The sequence below is a fragment of the Neovison vison genome, chromosome 6, assembly GCF_020171115.1.
Source record: "Neovison vison isolate M4711 chromosome 6, ASM_NN_V1, whole genome shotgun sequence".
NCBI lineage: Eukaryota > Metazoa > Chordata > Mammalia > Carnivora > Mustelidae > Neogale > Neogale vison.
Genome location: NC_058096.1, coordinates 19,851,459 through 19,872,688, shown reverse-complemented (window position 1 = coordinate 19,872,688; position 21,230 = coordinate 19,851,459). Strand labels below are relative to the sequence as shown.

The following is a 21,230-nucleotide window of genomic DNA, read 5'->3' as shown; positions in this document are numbered from 1 at the left end:
GTAGAGTTTTTATTTTTTTGTTTTGTTTTTGCATCTAATATCCCCCTCATTTCTAGATCCATCTATTTTTATATCTTAGTGTTTTTAAGTAGACCCTTGGTAAATTTTATACCTGCAAGAGTTTTTATTTAGCTTTATTTTTACTTAACTCAGATTACTGTTTGCCTTTTTTTCATATAGTTATGAAATCCATTCTTTTTAAATTAATGGTCACTAATTCACATTAAATTAAAATCAATTCTTACCTTTGTTAGCAGATTTTACATAAAATTTGCCCTAAATATTATTCAGTAATTTGAAAGTATAAATGAAATTTACAAAGGAAGTATTGAATATATTTGATGAATATATTTTACTGGATATTTGAGGATAAATTGGGATTTAGATAAAAATGAGAAGACTATTGAAAAATATCTAACTTAAGAAAAAGAATCATATTCTGGCAAATAACAGCTGGTTAATTTTCTTGTAATATAGAACTTCTATGTGAAAAGCTAATATTTATCTACCTTCATTGGGGACACTAGAAAACATGTCCACAGCAGGTTCATGTGGCCATGGAGAAGATTCTATTTGACAACTGTTGTGTGACTCTGTGTAAAAACAAAAATAGAGCTCAAGGTCACTCAAGTCACCTTTTATTTCTTTTATTTAATCCCTTTCTAGTCCAAATTACATATGTTGAGAATGGGATTTCTGATTCTTCATGATAGTTAATGAACAGACTGGAGGAGAAAAGTAAAAACAGAATATTGTAAAAATTAAATCCAAGGACTTTCTTTTTTTTTTCTTTTTTTAAGATTTTATTTATTTATTTGACAGAGAGAAATCACAAGTAGGCAGAGAGGCAGGCACAGAGAGAGAGAGAGAGAGAGGGAAGCAGGCTCCCCGCTGAGCAGAGAGCCCCATGCGGGACTCCATCCAGGACCCTGAGATCATGACCCAAGCTGAAGGCAGCGGCTCAACCCACTGAGCCACCCAGGCGCCCCCCAAGGACTTTCTTAAAGTGCAAAAAGCATATGTATATAAGCATATGTGAATGTATTACTAAGGAAATAGAAAATTGTTTTAAAACAGGTTGAGTCTTTGTTGCAGTATTCCCAAAGTAAAGAAGTGTTACATTCCTATGTGTCTTTTCATCAGTCCTGATTTTAGCACAAGTATTCTTTCTCTAGAAATAGTAACATTTGAAATCTTTCTTATAAATTTTATTTAATTAAATTAATTAATTTATTTACTTTTAGAAAGAGAGTGGGGGGAAGGACATAGGGAAATGGAGAGAGAAAGAATCTCAAAGAGACTCCCCAACTTAGCATGGAGCCCAATGTGGAGCTCAATCTCACAACCCTGAGATCATGAACTGAGCTGAAACTAAGAGTGGGACACTCAACTGAATGAACTGCCCAGGTGCCCTAGGAGTCTTTTTTTAAAAATTAAATAGATATTTCTAAAAAATCTTTACAATGAATTCCAGTAGAAAGAGCAGTGGAGTGTGTGCACGTGTATTCGTACATGTATAGGTATATATGTTCATACACATCCATGAGCTAAAGAAAAAGAACACATTTCATTTCAGTAATGTTTTACCACTTGGAAATCTTTCCAAATTCTACTTTTCACATAGGGATACTCAAAATGTTAATGTAAAAAAATTTTCACAAAAGGTGTCTCTACAGTATAGTATTTTAAATACATTTTCTCTTCCTTATGAATTTTCTTAATTTTTTTTTATAGCTTTCCTTATTATTAGAATACAGTACATAGCGGGGGGGCTGGGTGGCTCAGATAGTTAAGCAACCAACTCTTGGTTTCAGCTCAAGTCACGATCTCAGTGTTGGGAGATTGAGCCCCTTGTAGGGCTCTGTACTCATCTTGGAGTCTACTAGTCCCTCCCACTTTGATCCTTCCTCTGCTCATTCTCTCTCTTTCTAAAATAAATAAAATCTTAAGAAAAAAGAATACAGCATGTAATACACATAATATAAAAGTATGTATGAATTGATTGTTGATGTTATCACTAAGGTCTGGTCAACAGTGGGCTATTAATAGTTAAGATATTAAGGAATTAAAAGTTATACATGATTTCAACTGCTCAGGGGGTTGGCACTTATAAGCACTGCATTATTTAAGGGTCAACTGTACTGTGAAGATTAAATAGGATTATTATGCATCTCCGATAACTCCTAGTCTAAAAACTTGTAAATGAGCAAAAAAACCCCTTTCTTTCTTTCTCTCTTTCCTCCTTTCTTTCTTTCTTTCTTTTTTTAAGATTTTTTTTTTTTTTAATTTTACAGACAGAGATCACAAGTAGGCAGAGAGGCAGGCAGAGAGAGAGGGAGAGAAACAGGCTCCCTGCCAAGCAGAGAGCCTGATATGGGGCTTGATCCCAGGACCCTGGGATCATGAACTGAGCCAAAAGCAGAGGCTTTAACCCACTGAGCCACCCAGGTGGCCCCCCGTTTTTTCCTTTTAAAGGAAAAGGCTTATAATCATCTTCTCTTAAAAATGAGTTATTTCTTTAGGCTATATGTTTAAATGCATTTCTAGAAATGCATTTAAAACTTTCAATTTCACATGGTGCTATATTTGCAAATCTTTCAAACGAGAAGGGAAGATCACTTATGGAAAAAGGGAAATGTACTATGAAATGTGAGTCTTTTTAGAATATGTATTGATAGCATTTTTAACTATTTTGTTATGTTAAATTTACTTTGTAAATGAATTAAAGATAGAATAGATATAAAAATTTTTTTAAGAAGTTCAACCTAGGGGCGCCTGGGTGGCTCAGTGGGTTAAAGCCTCTGCCTTTGGCTCAGGTCATGATCCCAGGGTCCTGGGATCGAGCCCTGCATTGGGCTCTCTGCTCAGCAGGGAGCCTGCTTCCTCCTCTCTCTCTGCCTGCCTCTCTCCCTACTTGTGATCTCTGTCTGTCAAACAAATAAATAAAATCTTAAAAAAAAAAAATTTCAACCTATTGACTAATAGGATAAATATTTTCTTTTTAATTCCATTTAGTATTAAGAAAGTCTATAAGCCTGAAACATCCCTTATTTAGAGCCATAAGTGATATCAGTGATAGTGTGGGCAATTTTGGGGGCAAGTGAATTGCATCAAACATGAATAATAGGGTGCCTGGTTGGCTCAGTGGGTTAAGCCTCTGCCTTCTGCTCAGGTCAGGATCTCCGGTTCCTGGGATCGAGCCCTGTATTAGGCTCTCTGCTCAGCAGGGAGCCTACTTCCTCCTCTCTCTCTCTCTCTGCCTGCCTCTCTGCCTACTTGTGATCTCTGTCAAATAAATATATAAAATCTTAAAAAAAAATGAATAATAAAGTAAATATTAGAAAGAAAATCTGTTTATAGCTGCAGAGAAAATTACAAATATTTACAAGAACACTTATAGCATGCATTCTTATTTTACAAATTGTGCAGACTTCCCTTATTCATTATTTTAGAAATTACTTGATTTTACTCTTATGATCAGTTATTGTCTGTGCTTTAACTGTCTAATTTATTTTCAATATAGTATTTATTATAATAGGGTTACCTGATTAATGTCCCTTATTCAATTAATGGTTTATATCAGGTTACATTTGTTTTCTCCTACAACCACAGTAAAAAGAAAAAATGTAAAAATACAACCTTAATTTGTGAGACCAAGGTCTTCTGAACAATGAAGTGCCTGATTTAGACACAGTAGAGCCTGGAAGACTTTCATCCAACATGTCAAGGATTCTGATCAGCATTCAGTTTGAATGCAGAATCAAAGTTGAGGTCTACACACACACACACACACACACACACACACACACACGTATGTATGCATGTATATCTCCTCCAAATGGAAAAAACAGTTGAGAAAAAAGAGAAAGGGATGAAACCGGATTCCTCAGACTTTTCTTTTCCAGCTTCCCCATTTTTATCCCAATCATCTCCCTCCATGACATCACACACCTTTAAAATTCAGTAATGAAAGATTGACTTTTCACTGTAGTATTCCATCTTCAGTGATCCAAATTTCTCGCATATACTGTGTATGTCTTTGATCCAAGTAAATATTTCCAGTTCTCCACCAGAAATGTCATAAAGTCTTTGTATCCATTTTGAAAAAGAATGCTATTTACTGAAACAATAGAGTTCCAAACCTAAAACTAGATATCTAAATTTCATCATACCTAGCAAATACAAGTTTAAAATGACATATTTTTTTTTCCCAATACTAAAAGCCTATTTCTCCTTGTCTGAGTTAGGCATAAAAACAAGCATCCTAGATGACATTTTAGCTAATTTTTGTGGGTGTATGTCTATCTTTTATTAACCCTTTCATGTCAGTTTGACCCCTACTTATACCAAATTTTTCTTCCCTATCATGGAATATAAGAAATAATTATTGACAAGATTCACTAACATCAACATGTTCTTTGAAAAATGAATTAGTATTACTCTCATTCTTGTGCTACTCCTAGATAACGTTAAGAAAATTTTTGGTTAACTAACAAAATGAGAGGTAGAATCATGTGTAATTTGAAGAATAATGTGTAATTTCCAGTATAAATATAAATATATAAATATATATGTGTGTGTGTGTATATATATATATATATTTCTTTTTTAGTTGTGAGATTTTAAGATCTAATTATTTTCTCAAAACCTGTATTCACTAATGGAAAAACAAAGAAGAAATCAACAATTACATAAGAAAGTGAACATTCTTTTATTTGTAATGGACATTAACAATATTCAGCTTTTAGTTCAATGTTATGTTTCAAATCTGTGTGCTCTGTGTCCAGAAAAAAAAAATAGCATTTAATTGAGAGAGTTCTGGGTTTTCTTTCTGCCTCCAGAAACTGTCAAGGTATTTTATTTAAATGATGAATAAGGTCATAAAGAAAAAACATATACTCTTCATAGTCAGACAATATCAAATTTAAAACAGAGCATTAACCTGTATGGTCAGTCTCTGTGGAAAAGAATATAACTTTGTCAAATTTTAGTACCATTTTCACACTCATTTCAAAGTGAGGAATACAGGTAACACAGTTAAAGATTGCAACATTTAAATCATGCAGTGCGGGAACTACATAGAAACAAGGTATGATCGTTAATTTATAGTAGCTACTCTTGATCATTTCATAGAAACATAAAAGCTTATATTTTGGATATAAGACTGAGCCCAACTATGTACCTCCTCTCACATGCAAATTCTCATTAAATGACAGAATTTTTTTTTTTTTTTTTTAAGATTTTGTTTATTTGACAGAGAGAGATCACAAGTAGGCAGAGAGGCAGGCAGAGAGAGAGGGGGAAGCAGGCTTCCCGCTGAGCAGAGAGCCCGATGCGGGGCTTAATCCCAGGACACTGGGATCATGACCTGAGCCGAAAGCAGAGGCCTCAACCCACTGAGCCACTCAGGCGCCCCAAATGACAGAATTCTTAATCCCATATAAATTGCATGCAGCATATATTGAACTGTATGGGGTTCTACATCATTCCTCTCTTTTCTTTTCTGTTGGATTTTTATCCTCGCCCCGTCATTTGGAGGGGTGTCCAAATCGTTCATGGCCTCAATCCATTTGTGTATTGGCTCCTAAAATCACCTATATAAAAAATCATAAAACCATGCATTTTCTGTGCTTTATGTCTTTGTCTGGCTCCTTACTTTTTAGAATATAGTCTAAGTACCACAATATAAAAAACTGTAGTGTCAAACCATCCGCGTTACCCATATCATAAGATACCCTGTTTTGGTATGCTTCAAAGACCGTATGCTTCAAAGACCCCGAATGACTTGCTATTTCCAGACAACTACTTCTCTTCCCCATGATTTTTTAAGCTGTCTCTGCCCCCACTCTGTTAAGACATTCTTTCTGCCCCATTTCTCACTTGACTTTTCTTTAATATTTAGTTCAAGTGTTAACTAGTTCAGGTAGCTACTCATGATTTGTGTTTCCCCAACTGGGATAACTAACCCCTTCTAAATATTTCTGAAATGCCATGTGTACTTATTAATGTTTACTACAGTTGGCATTTGTCTTAGAATTATCTTTCTGTGTTCTGCTTTAAAAGCAGGTTGATAGCTACTTGAGGTATGACTCAATTATCTCATTCTTAATTATCTTATTCTGGTGTTAATGAACACCACTACAAAAACATCCTTGATAACCTGGATCTCTATGACATGTGAAAAAAAAAAGATATTCTTAAACTTTCAGCTCTAATATTCATTCAAATAGACACTCCTTTTGGGATGTCTGAGTGGCTCAGTTGGTTAAGTGTCAGAATCTTGGTTTTGGCTCAGGTCATGGTCTCAGAGTCATGAGAATTATCCCAGATTTGGGCTCGACACTGGCCAGGGAGCCTGCTTTAGTTTCTCTCTCTGTCCTCTTCCCTTCCCTTCATGCTTGGGGATGCACATGCTCTCTAAATAAACAAACAAACAAACAAACAAACAGACATTACTTTTGTCCCAAGAAAATGTATACTCAAAATGTAGTTTTCTAAATACTGGAAACATTAAGTGGTATATTTAAGGCAGATGAATGTCAACACAAATGGTTTTTTTTTTTTTTTTTTTTCCTCCCAGCATGTGGCTTCATTGCTAAAGAAAGTTGTTTCTCTGAGCAGGTGTTTCTATGTCTCAACCTGCAGGAAGTCATTTAAAACCAAGACACACCAGGATAGTTTCCATGGAAGCAGAAATTAACCCCTAACAATCCCATACTTCATTCACATCTGGTACAACCTCCATCAGAGATAGCAATTGAGGCAAATTACTCCTCTAAAAGACAAATAAAAGAGTAATTATCTTAATAATATTTTCCTATATTACTATACATGTTGCTCTATGACATGTATTTTATATTAATATTAAGGTAAATAGCCACATTTAATTAACTTCTTTACAAATCATATTCCTACCTTTTAAGTGACTATATTATAATAAACTTTATTTTAGAATGATGAATACTTTAAGAATGATAGCAACACTTCCCACTTGCCTATAGTCTCCTCCTCAGGTGTTTTCTGTACTTGCATTTGTCCAAGTCTCAGGAAAGATTTCAATGACTTGGAAAAATACTTCAATGACTTGAACTGGTGAAAAATACCTCTGCATTATTTCTGGTGCAGCCAGGGAAGCTGAAGTCTTGAGCCACAAAGGGCTTGAAATGACCTCCATGGACATCATTCCATTCAAATGTTTTAGAAAAGGCAACCACAGATTTTCCCACCTGATTTTTTTCCTCACTCTCTCCTGGAGTTATCCAGTGATCCAACATTTTTGAGATTCTTATGACATGAAGAATTAAACTTTTGTAGACTCACCAATTTATGTGAGTATATTCTACATATATATGCATCACAGTATCTATGTTATATATATATATATATAATTTTCCATTTGTTAGGATGGCTAATTAACTACAAAGACAGAATATAAAGTAAATATTGAGAATTATCTATGGAGAATGGAAAACTCTGTTTCCTCATACCCTCCTGCTACAGTTACCCTTCGCACAAAACACACAGTTTTTCTATCTAACATTCCATCCTCTTTCCATCTAGAAAAGACTTAAAGGTGAAGTTCACATTAGCATAGTTGTCTTTAATATAATGAATGAGTTCATGGAAAAATCATTTAAGAATGAAATTATTTTAATTTTTTTTAAAGATTTTTATTTATTTATTTGGTAGAGAGAGATCACAAGTAGGCAGAGAGGCAGGCAGAGAGAGAGGGGGAAGCAGGCTCCCTGCTAAGCAGACAGCCCGATGTGGGGCTCGATCCCAGGACCCTGAGATCACGACCTGAGCCGAAGGCAGAGGCTTAAACCACTGAGCCACCCAGGCGCCCCAAGAATGAAATTATTTTAATGGCTAGGCTTTCCTCCATTCAAAACTGTGTTCTCTGACACACAAATCACCTCCTGTGGGCTGTAGAAGTTTTTGTTGTTTTTGTTCAAGTCTAGAAATTAGAAGCATAGATATTTATTATAGTTAAGGACCTAAGAGTTTCAGAGAGGCAATTTCTGAAAGATGGCTAAAAAATGACCTCATTCTCCTTCAAGTTTATTGTCAACACTATTCTGTGCTGGTACTGCAAGATGCATGATGTGATTTAGTTCTTTCTGCACGGGCTTCAGCAGCATGTTTCTCAATAAAGAATTGTGCTTGAATGGCTGATTTTATTTTTTTCCAAAAAATTTCTCCTTTTATAATTCACCCAAGTAGGAAAACACTGCTATAAACATTACAAAATATTTATAATTTGGAATAGTAAATACACTCTCTGTGCTTTAATAGTTTGTAATGAGTCATAAATTCTGAAGTCCTGAAAGAGATAGATTGAAATCTATTAGATAAAATTTCCGTATTTCTAATTCCCTGAGTTGACAGTTTGTAGGTTACCAATGTAAAATGATTACTACCAATAAGAGGGAAGTACAAAAACTGAGATTAAGCATTCATAATATTTTAGAGAAACTTGTAGACTAATTACATATCTAATAGAGTTAATAAGTTAAAATATGTATTCGTATTTCGTAATCCTCTTTTTTGTTTTCAATTTTCATAGTAATTCATTATAGTGATTCATTTTTCATTACAGTTTACTGAAGTTTAAGTTTGAAAAAAGACTCCACCACAGATAGTTTGAGATACACTAAATTCTAGAACAGTGGTTTTCAAGAATTTATTTTACCTATTTGACAGACAGAGATCAAAAGTAGGCAGAGAGAGAGGCCAGGGGAGCAGCCTCCCCACTGAGCAGAGAGCCAGATGTGGGACCCATCCCAGGACTCCAGAATCATGACCTGAGCCAAAGGTACAGGTTTTAACCCACTGAGCTGCCCAGGTGCCCCGATTTTCCTGGATTTTAAGGGTAGGCTGAATCTGATCACATGAGCCTTTATTTTTAATTTAATTTAATTTAATTTTTAAAAGATTTTATTTATTTATTTGACAGAGAGAGAGACAGCAAGAGAGGGAACACAAGCAGGGGGAGTGGGAGAGGAAGAAGCAGGCTTCCAGGGGAGCAGGAAGCCCAATGCGGGGCTTGGTCCCAGGACCCCGGGACCATGACCCAAGCCGCCCGAAGGCCAACGCTTAATGATTAAGCCATCCAGGTGCCGCAAGATCACATGAGCCTTTAAACTCAGAGAACTTTCTCCAACTAGGCTCAGGAAAGATGTGGCAAAGGGAAATTTAGAGATATATTCCAAGCATGAGAAGGGCCCAACCACCAGTGCAGGAGAGAGGCACATGAAAAGTATGAGAATTGTTATAGACTGAATGTGTCTCCCCCAAATCTTTGTTGAATTCCTAACCCACCAAGAACATGGTTAGCGCCATTATAAAAGGGGCCCCAGAGAGCTCTCCTGCTGTTGTTTTGCTGTTAGAGAACAGACTGTGAACATGATTATGTATAAATGAGAAATTGCCAGACACTGAATCACTTGGGCTCTTGATCTTGGAGTTCTAGTCTCCAGAACTGCAGAAATCAATGTTTATTGTTTAAGCTATTTGATCTACATGTTTTTGTTAGAGCAGCCCAACTGACTAAAACAAAGCAAATATAGGTAGCCCCTGAGAAGGAAAGATGTCCTCGGTGACAGCAATAAAGGGAACAGTATCTTCAGTCCTATTACAGCAGGGAACTGAATTTGGTCATCTACCAGAATGTGCTTGAAAGTCGATTCACTCCCAGAACCTCCAAGAAGTAATGCCACTCTGTTGACACGGTGGCATTCACCTTGCAGATTCTAAACACAAGACCCAATTGGACCATGTTCACCAGGACTTCTTACCTATAGACTTATTGAACTAGAACATAATAAATGTATGTTGTTTTAAATTAGTAGATCTGAGGTAATTTCTTATAGTGACAATGGAAAATAATGTATTTTTACCCAAAAGAAGGAGTTTATTATTGAATTATTGTGGACCTAACACCTTCCCTGAAAACAAGGCCAAAGTTTCTACCTTACTCATTGAATAGTAGTCTAGTTTCTGAACTTCAGCCAATGCATTACTTTTAAAATATTCCAACTGTACTATGTTTACTTTAATTCAAAATCAGCATACATATAATATGCTTCACATGAATACAATGTCTATAATTGTGCAAATATAAATAATTTTATTTTTTAAATTATTACTAGAATTATGCCTACCTTTTATACCTTTTATTAAGAATTTAGTTTAGGGGCGTCTTCTCCCTGCCTTGTCCTTGGCGTTTTTGTTTGTAGAGCGGCCAATAGTAAGATGTCTTCAGGAAATGCCAAAATTGGGCATCCTGCCCCCAACTTCAAAACCACGGCTATTATGCCAGATGGCCAGTTCGAAGACCTCAGCCTATCTGACTACAAAGGAAAATATGTCGTGTTCTTCTTTTACCCTCTTGACTTCACCTTTGTGTGTCCCACGGAGATCATTGCTTTCAGTGGCAGGGCAGAAGAATTTAAGAAACTCAACTGTCTAGTGATTGATGCTTTTGTGGATTCTCATTTCTGTCACCTGGCATGGATCAACACACCCAAGAAACAAGGAGGACTGGGACCCATGAACATTCCCTTGGTATCAGACCCCAAGCATACCATTGCTCAGGACCATGGGGTCTTAAAGACTGATGAAGGCGTCTGGTTCAGGGCCCTCTTTATCACTGATGATAAAGGCATCCTTAGGCAGATCACTGTAAATGACCTACCTGTTGGCCGCTCTGTGGATAAGACTTTGCAACTGGTTCAGGCCTTCCAGTTTACTGACAAGCATGGGAAGTGTGCCCAGCTGGCTGGAAGCCTGGCAGTGATACCATCAAGCCTGATGTCCAGAAGAGCAAAGAGTATTTCTCTAAGCAGAAGTGAGCCCCAGGGCCATTTTAGGGCTGGGCTGTCGTGAGTGGCCATGAAAACACAATCTCTTTTGTACTATTGTTATGCTTAAAACACAAGACTTTAGACTTTGTGCAGATGTGGTATGGGATGGGACAGGCCTTTCCTGCAGGGGTTGGGGAGTCCAGCCTTTCTTCCTCTGGAGAGAATGGCCTGAACTGTGTTACAGGGCAGGCCAACTGTGATGTACAGTAGTAGGGCGACACTTTTGATCTTCTGTTGTTTCTATTAAACTTGAACTGAGGAAAAAAAAAAAAAAAAAGAATTTAGTTTAGGGGCACCTGGGTGGCTCAGTCGGTTGAGCGTCTGCCTTAGGCTCAGGTCGAGATCTGACCTGGGATCAAGCACTTCATTCAGCTCCCTGCTCTTCAGAAGGCCTGCTTTCTCCCACTCCCCTTGCCTGTGTTCCCTCTCTCACTGTGTGTCTCTCTCTGTCAAATAAATAAATAAAATCCTTAAAAAAAAAAAAAAGAACTTAGTTTATACAAGCCTCTGTAAAAAGCATTTTGCTTACTTTGCCACATCTAAGGGGGTATGAGATTTTAATAGCACTAAAGGTAATTGAGTCTGGAAAGTTAAAGAAAAATCCAGCCTGAAACTCCGGTCTGCATAATGTAAGACTGATGCTTATGACTTTCACGTGCTTTTTCTCTGACTGATGCTTATGACTTTCACGTGCTTTTTCTCTGGAGAAGTCTAGTTTTATTCTCTGTCATATGCCTGTTAATCTAGAGAAGCAAAAAAAAAAGGAGAATGACTGCAGAAGTTATTACAAATATTTCAGTTACATTGTTTTTTCTTCTTATGACTTCAGAAATAGCAACTTCCTTCCTCAGCTGCTGCTGCTACTAGGCTCACTAATTAATTTATGCAGTAGAATCAATAAAAAGACCCATATTCAGAATGTTTACATATACTCAGCTGGAAGATTCAAACATACATTTATATCTTAGTAAGCACAATGACAACAAAGAGTAAATAATCTCTATATTCAATGAAAAGTGCTTGCCATTTTGCTAAATTGCATAGTAAATTTTATGTGTGTTTCATGAGGGTCAATAATTACAAAATTAATCCACCTGATTTGTTTGTTATATTCTGAGCATCTTCTCTTACAATCAAGCAGGCGCTTCTTCTCTTGTTGGTATGGAGTTTTAGAGTTTATCGAACCATGGAGGCTGCAGGGTAGAATTTCTGATTATTGGTATTAGAATACAAACTACTCCAAAAGTTACTGGCATAAGATTACAACTATTTATTTTGTGCAGGGAGTCCTTGCATGAGAAATTCAGACATTGTATGATAGGAATGGTTTTCCTGTACCTCAAGATGCTTTTGACCTCAGATGAAAGACTGAGAGATTGGATACTGAACTCATCAGAGAATTCACTCACCAACATGTTGATGTTGATCTGATGAAATATTTACATGTGATATCTCCATGTGATCTGTACTTCCTTTCAACATGATGCCTCAGTTCAAAAGGCATGTGTTCCAAAAAGAAAAGATGAAGGCCTGGTTACTTTTATTGACCTAGATTCAGAAGTCAGGCAAGATCACTTCTTCCACATCAGGTTGGTTGAGACAGTTACAGTGGTCTGGCTAGGTTCAAGGACAAGAAATGAAGATTCTGCCTCTCCTTTTTGGAAGAGTGTCAATATCACTTTGTAAGAAGAATATGTGGAATAAATATATACTTGAGCTGTCTTTTGACAGCACTATCTGGTGTAGTATGGAATCTACACACACAAGAGAGGTGCTTGAGATACAATATAGAGACTATTGAAAGCTTTTGACATATAGGCTGCATCCAGTAATAGAAAAGGACTAACAAAAGCATCCTGAAAATTCATTAACACTGAAACACAATCAGAAAAATATTTCCTCACACCTCTTTCTCATTATAACGTTGTTCTATGCATCAACTTGGCTGGCTTCCGTTTTCCATATTTGAAACACTTACATAGGTGTTAGTACTGTGAATGAATTTTGAGGATGTTAGTGATGTCCATAATCATTTGAGTTTAAGTAAAGGAAATTATCCTAGACAATCCGAGTGGGCTTAATCCATTGATTTGAAAAACCTACATATCTGATGAAGGAGATATTCTGCCTATGGATAATGACATCATCTTGTATCCAAGAATGGCAGCCTGCTCTTGCTGACAGCCTGCTCTATAAATTCCAACATGACCAGCAAGATCTTATAATAGGGTAAGCCAATTACTTGTAATTAATCTCTTGATATATATTTCCTATTCATTCTGTTTCCCTGGTTGACTCTTGAAGAAAACATTCATTAAAAACATCTATTTTTATTTATGACATTCAAAATTATGAAATTGTGATCAATAATAAGAAAAATGTATTTGGTCTTCATCCAACTGTTCTGGCAAAAAGTGTCTAAAACGTGGGGTGCCTGGGTGGCTCAGTGGGTTAAAGCCTCTGCCTTCAGCTCAGGTCATGATCTCAGGGTCCTGAGATGGAGCCCTGCATAAGGCTCTCTGCTCAGCAGGGAGCCTGCTCCCCCCCCCCCGCCTGCCTCTCTGCCTACTTGTGATCTCTGTCAAATAAATAAATAAAATCTTAAAAAAAAAAGTTACAAGATGGGATAGGGAGGGAGACAAACCATAAGTGACTCTTAATCTCACGAAACAAACTGTGGGTTGCTGGGGGGAGGGGGGTTGGGAGAAGGAGGGTAGGGTAATGGACATTGGGGAGGGTATGTGCTTTTGGGTAAATTGGAAGGGGAGGTGAACCATGAGAGACTATGGACTCTGAAAAACAATCTGAGGGGTTTGAAGTGGCGGGGGGGTGGGAGGTTGGGGTACCAGGTGGTGGGTATTATAGAGGGCACAGCTTGCATGGAGCACTGGGTGTGGTGAAAAAATAATGAATACTGTTTTTCTGAAAATAAATAAATTGGAAAAACAAAAAAGAATTTACCTGATTTAAAAAAAAAAAATTACAAAGCTCTCCTTCCTTGCCCCGCACTCTACCAGGAAGGTCAAAAATTAATCATTGGAGACAACTTTAGACCCTATCAACTGAAAAGGCACTGACTTAAATCTGCATAGCCAACCTATTATATACATATACTGTGCTTTTTCAGGTTGCCTCCCCATAACTAGCCTTCCTGACACTTTTTTTTTTTTTTCTGAAGATGAAATTCTATATCACCTTGGAGAGGTCTGATTCATTTTCTGAGGGTATTTATGATGTATGCAAGAGGTACACCTGTTAATAAGCTACTGTTGATTTTTCTCTTGTCAATCTGTGTTTAGGTACAGAGATGCCAGCAGAATATTCAGAATGACAGATGGAGAAATATTTAGCTCCTCTACAGAGCTAAACAGAATTAACGTTCTGTCTTCTGATTTTACCTATTCAGTATATATCATTTGTAATACTTGTCCCCAATACTGTAGGATCAAGTAAGCATGTGTTTTTGAGGACCATCTAAGAACAATTTGCTATATTTTGTTAATATTTTATTTATTTATTTATTTGACAGAGAGATATCACAAGTAGGCAAAGAGGCAGGCAGAGAGGGGGAAGCAGGCTCGCCGCTGAGCAGAGACTCTGATGTGGGGCTCGATCCCAGGACTTTGGGATCATGACCTGAGTCGAAGGCAGAGGCTTAACTCATTGAGCCACCCAGATGCCCCTAACAATGTGCTATTGTTCAGGTTCAGGATAACTGTATCTAAGAATATAGAAGAAATTGAAAAGTACACATTGTCTGTAAATTCCATAGTATAAAATATCACTGGCCTTCATAAAGAGTCTCATTTTAGTAAACTGTTAAAGTTTTAGGGAAAAAATAAACACCAAGGATTTTGAGCAATCAGATCTCTTATTAAGACTGAAGAACCTTGTGCTCGTCATTGTTTTCCTTGAACTTAGCAGCAATCTGAAGGTTAAATCTAATTTCACCTGTGAAACAAATAAAGTCCTTCAGGGTTATTTCTGAACCTTTGAAGGTAGCTGAATTTTCCAAAAAATGACTAAAAGAAATTAAATCTCTGTTAAAACATGACAGAATAGTGTTCTAATATAAATAATATCCTTTTTGTGGTACCAGCATTCCAGACCTTCAAATATTCTAGCATATAAAACGATTCCTACAAAATTAGAATTGAATTAGTACCAGCAAGAAAGAACTACCTAGGCTCATAATTGTATTTGCATAGATTAACTTGATTTTTTTCAAAAATACCTTTATGATGTGTCCCAATCTTTATTTATCTTTATTAAGTAAGATATGATTTTTTTTTTCTTGCTGAGACTCTCAACATGGGTGCACTATAAAGTGTTTGTCAATTGTCTAAGAGATTTAATGTCATTTTAGTAATTATTTATTGGGGCAGGGATTTTCTGTAGATTTCTATAATTTTATACAGTTACCATATTTCACTAATTAATACAGCTGCTAATTTATCAAACACAGCAGGACTAAAAATGAAAAGAGATAAAGCAAATTTTCTGGCACAGTCAGACAAAGGTTTTTCGATCAAGGAGATAATTTTTTTTTAAATAAGGTTTCTTGGAATTTATGAAAATAATAGTCTTTTTGAAACAATTAGGCATAGTTATAAAATATTTGCTTCACACAGGACACATTTGCTTTCAGTGTGCAATAAAGCTCACATTAAATCTTGCTGGTAAGTTTTGCTTCTATTTATTGCAGTAGTGTTGCCTAATTCTTGATTTCCAATGACTCCCTGCTAAAGATACATGTATACATTATTTAATATACTTTATATATATGTATATGTGTATGTGTATATATACGTATATGTATATAAACACATTTCAATGCTGTTTTATGTTCTTTGTAATTTCTTTGTTTTCCTTTTTTCTTTTGTTTTACAGAGAACTGTGCTCATTTTTTTTCTGTCTTTAATCAGCATAAGAAAAAGAAGAGAAACAGAGGGAAAGATCTTAGTTTTTCTACTTTTATGTTTTTTTTTTTCCTAGATTCACCATAAAGCCCAGGATTAAAGATCTCTATAATTAACATACTTTGTATTTCATTTTATATCAAAGAAAATACATCATCTTAAATTTCTTAGCTTTTATTCACATCATGGAAGTATTTTCTTTGCAACCATAAGTTGGACAGCTGGAGACCATTTCTCCCCCTTTCAAGAATTTTGAGCAGTATCACTCATCCTGTTGAATACTCACTAGCCAAGCTTCACAGTGAAATCAAAAGAAGACCCCTTGTGCATTAGAGTGGCAGTCCTGATGAGATCATTCAGTTCTTAAAGGATTAAGCATGTTTCCATCTGAGACTATTTCTATAAGAATGATAAAAATTAGTTGTGTGGCATAAAATGTGATATTAAAACTCAATGAATAAAAACAGATTTATACAATATTCTTTTATCCTAAGATGACTAAATAAGGATTTTCTGGCTTGTTAACAAGACTGTTTTGACAATTAAAAAATGCTTTAAAAATTTAGCTAGAAATCAAGAATCATTAACTATTTTTAAAATGTGATTTTTGTGGAGAAGTAAAGTTTCTAAACAAAATAATTTTTATTTTTAATCCACATAATTTGAAGTCCCTTTTTCTAATAATATTAAAAAATAAGGAGAATAACTAAAACAAAGTAATTTATTTAAGTCCAATCAATCCATACCCTGGGTAATTACTAAATCGTGCTTCTCTATGCAGAGAAACAGGGATTTAAATCTTCTCTGTACTTCTCTACCCAGACCTGAGACTTAAATTCAATTCTCCTTAATTTTGCCTTCTGAAAAACTCAGGAATGTAATCTTGTGGAATTTTGTGATAATTGTGTATAAAGCTGTATCTTGACACATAGTTGATCCTCAATAAACTACTATTATTTTCACTTATGTTATAGTATTTTTTAAAATTAACTGAGTTAAAATTTTATTTAAATTGTATTTTATAATATTAGAAATATATTTTGCTGACTAAATTTTAGTACTTATTATTGAATTCATCAGTCATTACTTATTCTATGTTTGATAATTTTGATGAACATTGTATGACATTTAGATCAGTTTTTTTCTTAATAATTACATTTTCTTTTCTTTCCATACTTACTCAAATTTAAATATGGTTAATCTTTATTAAAAAAATATTTTGGGGACATTGAGTGGCATTTCAAAACACTTATGTCAGCAGCTTTAATAGATTTATAGCATTTACACTGTCAAGGATGTTTTCTTAATATTAAAGATTTATAGAATAATTTAGACATTAGATATTATGTTTGGCTTCATTTAAAATATCTTAAAAATTAATTTTGATGTCACTATACTACTGCCTACGTCAAAGATGTACCTCCCCTTAGCTCTGACATGACACTATAAAATAAATGGAGTGTTTAGGTTGAGTCTTAACCTTTTATCATATGACAGGAATTATGTTTGAATTTTTATTTCATTTAAATTTGCATGAACTTTTAAGTGATTACCCATCTACTATCTCTTGACAGATAAAATTAAAGACAATACATAGAAAACTTGTCTGACCCTTTGCATGATTGACAGTTAAAGTCAAAATGCAACATTTACTTTCCAAAAGGCAAGTACTTAGACTGCAATATTATCAATTTATAGATTTTCTATCAGTATGGAATTTTTTTTCAGTATGGTATTTTTATAGAAACATTCTCTAAAGCAAAAGTTCAGTACATATAGACATTCAAGAACATATAATTACTTCTAAATTTTCTTTATATATACATTTAGCTCTTTTTTTTCCCAATTTATTTATTTTCAGAAAAACAGTATTCATTATTTTTTCACCACATCCAGTGCTCCATGCAAGCCGTGCCCTCTATAATACCCACCACCTGGTACCCCAACCTCCCACACCCCTGCCACTTCAAACCCCTCAGATTGTTTTTCAGAGTCCATAGTCTCTCATGGTTCACCTCCCCTTCCGATTTACCCAAAAGCACATACCCTCCCCAATGTCCATAACCCTACCCTCCTTCTCCCAACCCCCCTCCCCCCAGCAACCCACAGTTTGTTTCATGAGATTAAGAGTCACTTATGGTTTGTCTCCCTCCCTATCCCATCTTGTTTCATGGATTCTTCTCCTACCCACTTAAGCCCCCATGTTGCATCATTACTTCCTCATATCAGGGAGATCATATGATAGTTGTCTTTCTCCGCTTGACTTTTAGCTCAAGAGAGGGCAACAGTTTTCATTAAATCGTCAAAGGAGTCTGTATCCCCAATCAAGTTACAAATCACTTTTCTTAAGACAATTTAGAGCACTTGGGAAACAGATGAATAATCAAGTGATTTTGCAATAATGTTACTCCACAGTGAAAATATATGAAAGAATTACAGCAAAAGTATCTAAGGTATTTTCACAATACCATTTTCTAATTCATGTATCTTAAATGTATTTATCTTAGTTTAGTGGCATGGAATCCTTTTCACATCATTAATGTAATAGCCTGCTGCCCAAAGATTTTGTTTTTTTTGTTTTTATTTTAAGACTTTATTTATTTGAGAGAAAGCAAGAGAGATCACAGAGGAAGAGGGAGAGGCAGAAGAAGAAGCAGACTTGCCACTGAGTGGAGAGCTGAATTTGGCGCTCAATCCCAGGACTATGGCATCCTGCCCTAAGCAGATGCTTAACCAACTGAGCCATACGTGTGCCACTTAAATTCTTCTTGTAAATTAATGTCATTTCCCTTTAACATTCTTGAAGTTTACTTAATACTCAAAGGATGAGAGGTGGACTATTGGGCATTAGTGCAAATTTTTCCCTAGCGCGTCTTCACTGATGGAACAAACGTGCAAAATATACTGGCATAACCACATCTCCCTCCCACTGCAGACAGAAACACAATTATCAACAGATAGAAATGGTCTGAGGAGTATTCCTCCTGGTTGCAATGGGGGTTTTCAGAGTACATGAAGCCATTTCAGTTTCACTGAAATGTGTAAATACACTGCCTCCTAGCTTGCTTTCCACCATTTACAAAAATTCAGCTCTGTATTCTCTCCCACACACAAAAAGTACAGTCATGTATTCCTCATACGCCATTCCAACTATCTTCTTTCTGCATTTAGTGCACTGCCATAATGTTCATCACTCAGACTCTGAGTATTTGGAATTAGATGTAAGGCATGTGGTTTTCATTGAGCTTGGTAAAAAACAAAATTAGATGTACAGATTGTGTGTGTTCTTTTTTTAAATCACTATATCCTAAAAACCTAGAACAATACTGCAGACATTAATAGATACCTGTAGAAGGTCAACAGATTTTTTTTATAGAAATGGATGTAAATGATAACGTTAATGAATGATGTTAATGAATGAAATACCACAAACATTTAACTCTTTATATCCATTTTTGATTTTGCATTATACCATTAATACATTTAATTATTTATATGGAATTTTCAGTCATTATTGATTACTTATTTTTTCAAATACTAATTTCTTCTCAAGCTCAGAGTAAAAGCAATAAGCAAAGCATCATGCATCCTGGTTCCCAAGATCCATACTCAGAGTTTTAATGACAAATGCACATGTACACACACACACACTCAAAACACCACAGTGCACATACAAATCTCTTTTAGTTGTTATGTCAGTAACTGAAAAAAAATGTAAAAATACAGAATGCCAGAAATTTAAAAAATAAATAAATTAAGGATTAAAAAAAAGTACATATACAAGACATACCTACATTATATGAACTTGAAAAGAGAGTTACTTGATGTATCAGAGAAGATTTCAATAAGAAGCATTTCCTCTTGATAGTGATAATAAAGAGAGAAATGAAAGTACACTTTCCTGAGCTGTGTGCAGGGATAAGGGAACTAACAATGGATAGTGAGATGCCCAGATGGTGAGATCCCATAAATTGGGAGACACCATTCCTATCCCTTGGCTCAAAGCGACAAGGGTGGAGGGTATCGGTAAGAAGTTGTCATCATGGGGAAAAAAAAAATGAAGCGGTCGTCATGAAAGACAAAACAGGGAAGGGACAGGAAAAACTGCCCTCACTCTCTCCCCTCTTATTCTTCCATTTAGTGCTGGGGCAAAGAGAAGACACCCAGAGGGTCTAGGTAGTGCAAACCAAGGGAGTCAGCCTGCTAGACATAGAGCAGGCCAGAAAAGGGTACTGAATGGATTTGAAGAATGACCAGCACACTTGAGTCTATCCTATTAAAAGTATGTGTGTGTGCGTTATTGCATTCATTATATCCATTTATTTTTAAAAAATCTATTGAGGTTCTACTGATATCTATTGATGGCTGCAGGACTGTCTAGGTTTTTAGGATACAGTGCCAGAAACACACATGCATACACACACACGCATACACATACACACACACACACACACACACACTACACACACAGAGGACTATGGACCCACAAAGCTTACATTCCAGTGAGGGTTAGTTTCAGATAACAATGAGCAAATAAACAGATGGATGGCAATATGTGCTCTGAAGATGATTGCAAAAGGACAATGTGTTAATACTGAGGAAGTAACATTTAAGCTGAAGTGTAAAAGGTAAGTAGGAGGCAGCCTGGGAAGTTCAGAGAGTAGAACATTGCAAGCAGAAAGAAAAGGTGGAAGTATAAATTCTCTGAGAGTTCAGCTTCTGGGGCCAAGAGTAATGAAATAAGATGGCGAGCTAGGGAAAGATGGTGGAGGATAAACAGGGCCAACTGCACAGATGTTAAGTGCAGTTTAGTAACACCATAGCAGAATTTTAAGCCCTATGGGTCAGTGAGGGAGAAATGGTATGGTACAATATGTGTTCTACACAGATCTCTTTGGCTGTGAAGAACATTACAGTTGTCTACAGGAGAGTCCTGGGGACTGACATTGGAGTTGTTGCCATTGCTGTAGAGAAACAAGGACAGATTGGAGCTGTGTTTGGGGGGTTTCAGGGGGCAGAGAAGAGGAATGAAGGATGATTTAAATGTGTTCTAATAATTCTTTATATTATGTGGCACTACTTCAAATAAGCCTTATTAAAATCTCCACAGGAGAACCCTGGGAAAAAAAAAAATAAAAAGTAAAGCACAGGGCACCTGGGTGGCTCAGTGGGTTAAGCCGCTGCTTTCGGCTCAGGTCATGATCTCAGGGTCCTGAGATCGAGTCCCGCATCGGGCTCTCTGCTCAGCAGGGGGCCTGCTTCCCTTTCTCTCTCTCTGCCTGCCTTTCTGCCTACTTGTGATCTCTCTCTGTCAAATAAATAAATAAAATCTTAAAAAAAAAAAAGTAAAGCACAGATTTATTGTACCATTAAAAGCATTTTTCTGTAAAAGAGGGTATGGTATAAAACATGTCTATCTTGCACTTTCATTTGGCTTCTACAACAC

The 21,230-nt window shown here is 36.0% G+C and overlaps 1 pseudogene; it reads left to right on the top strand.

Moving 5' to 3' along the window:
- The first annotated feature begins 10,239 nt into the window (after positions 1 to 10,239).
- LOC122910349 lies at positions 10,240 to 11,124 on the top strand (annotated as a pseudogene).
- The last annotated feature ends 10,106 nt before the right edge of the window (positions 11,125 to 21,230 follow it).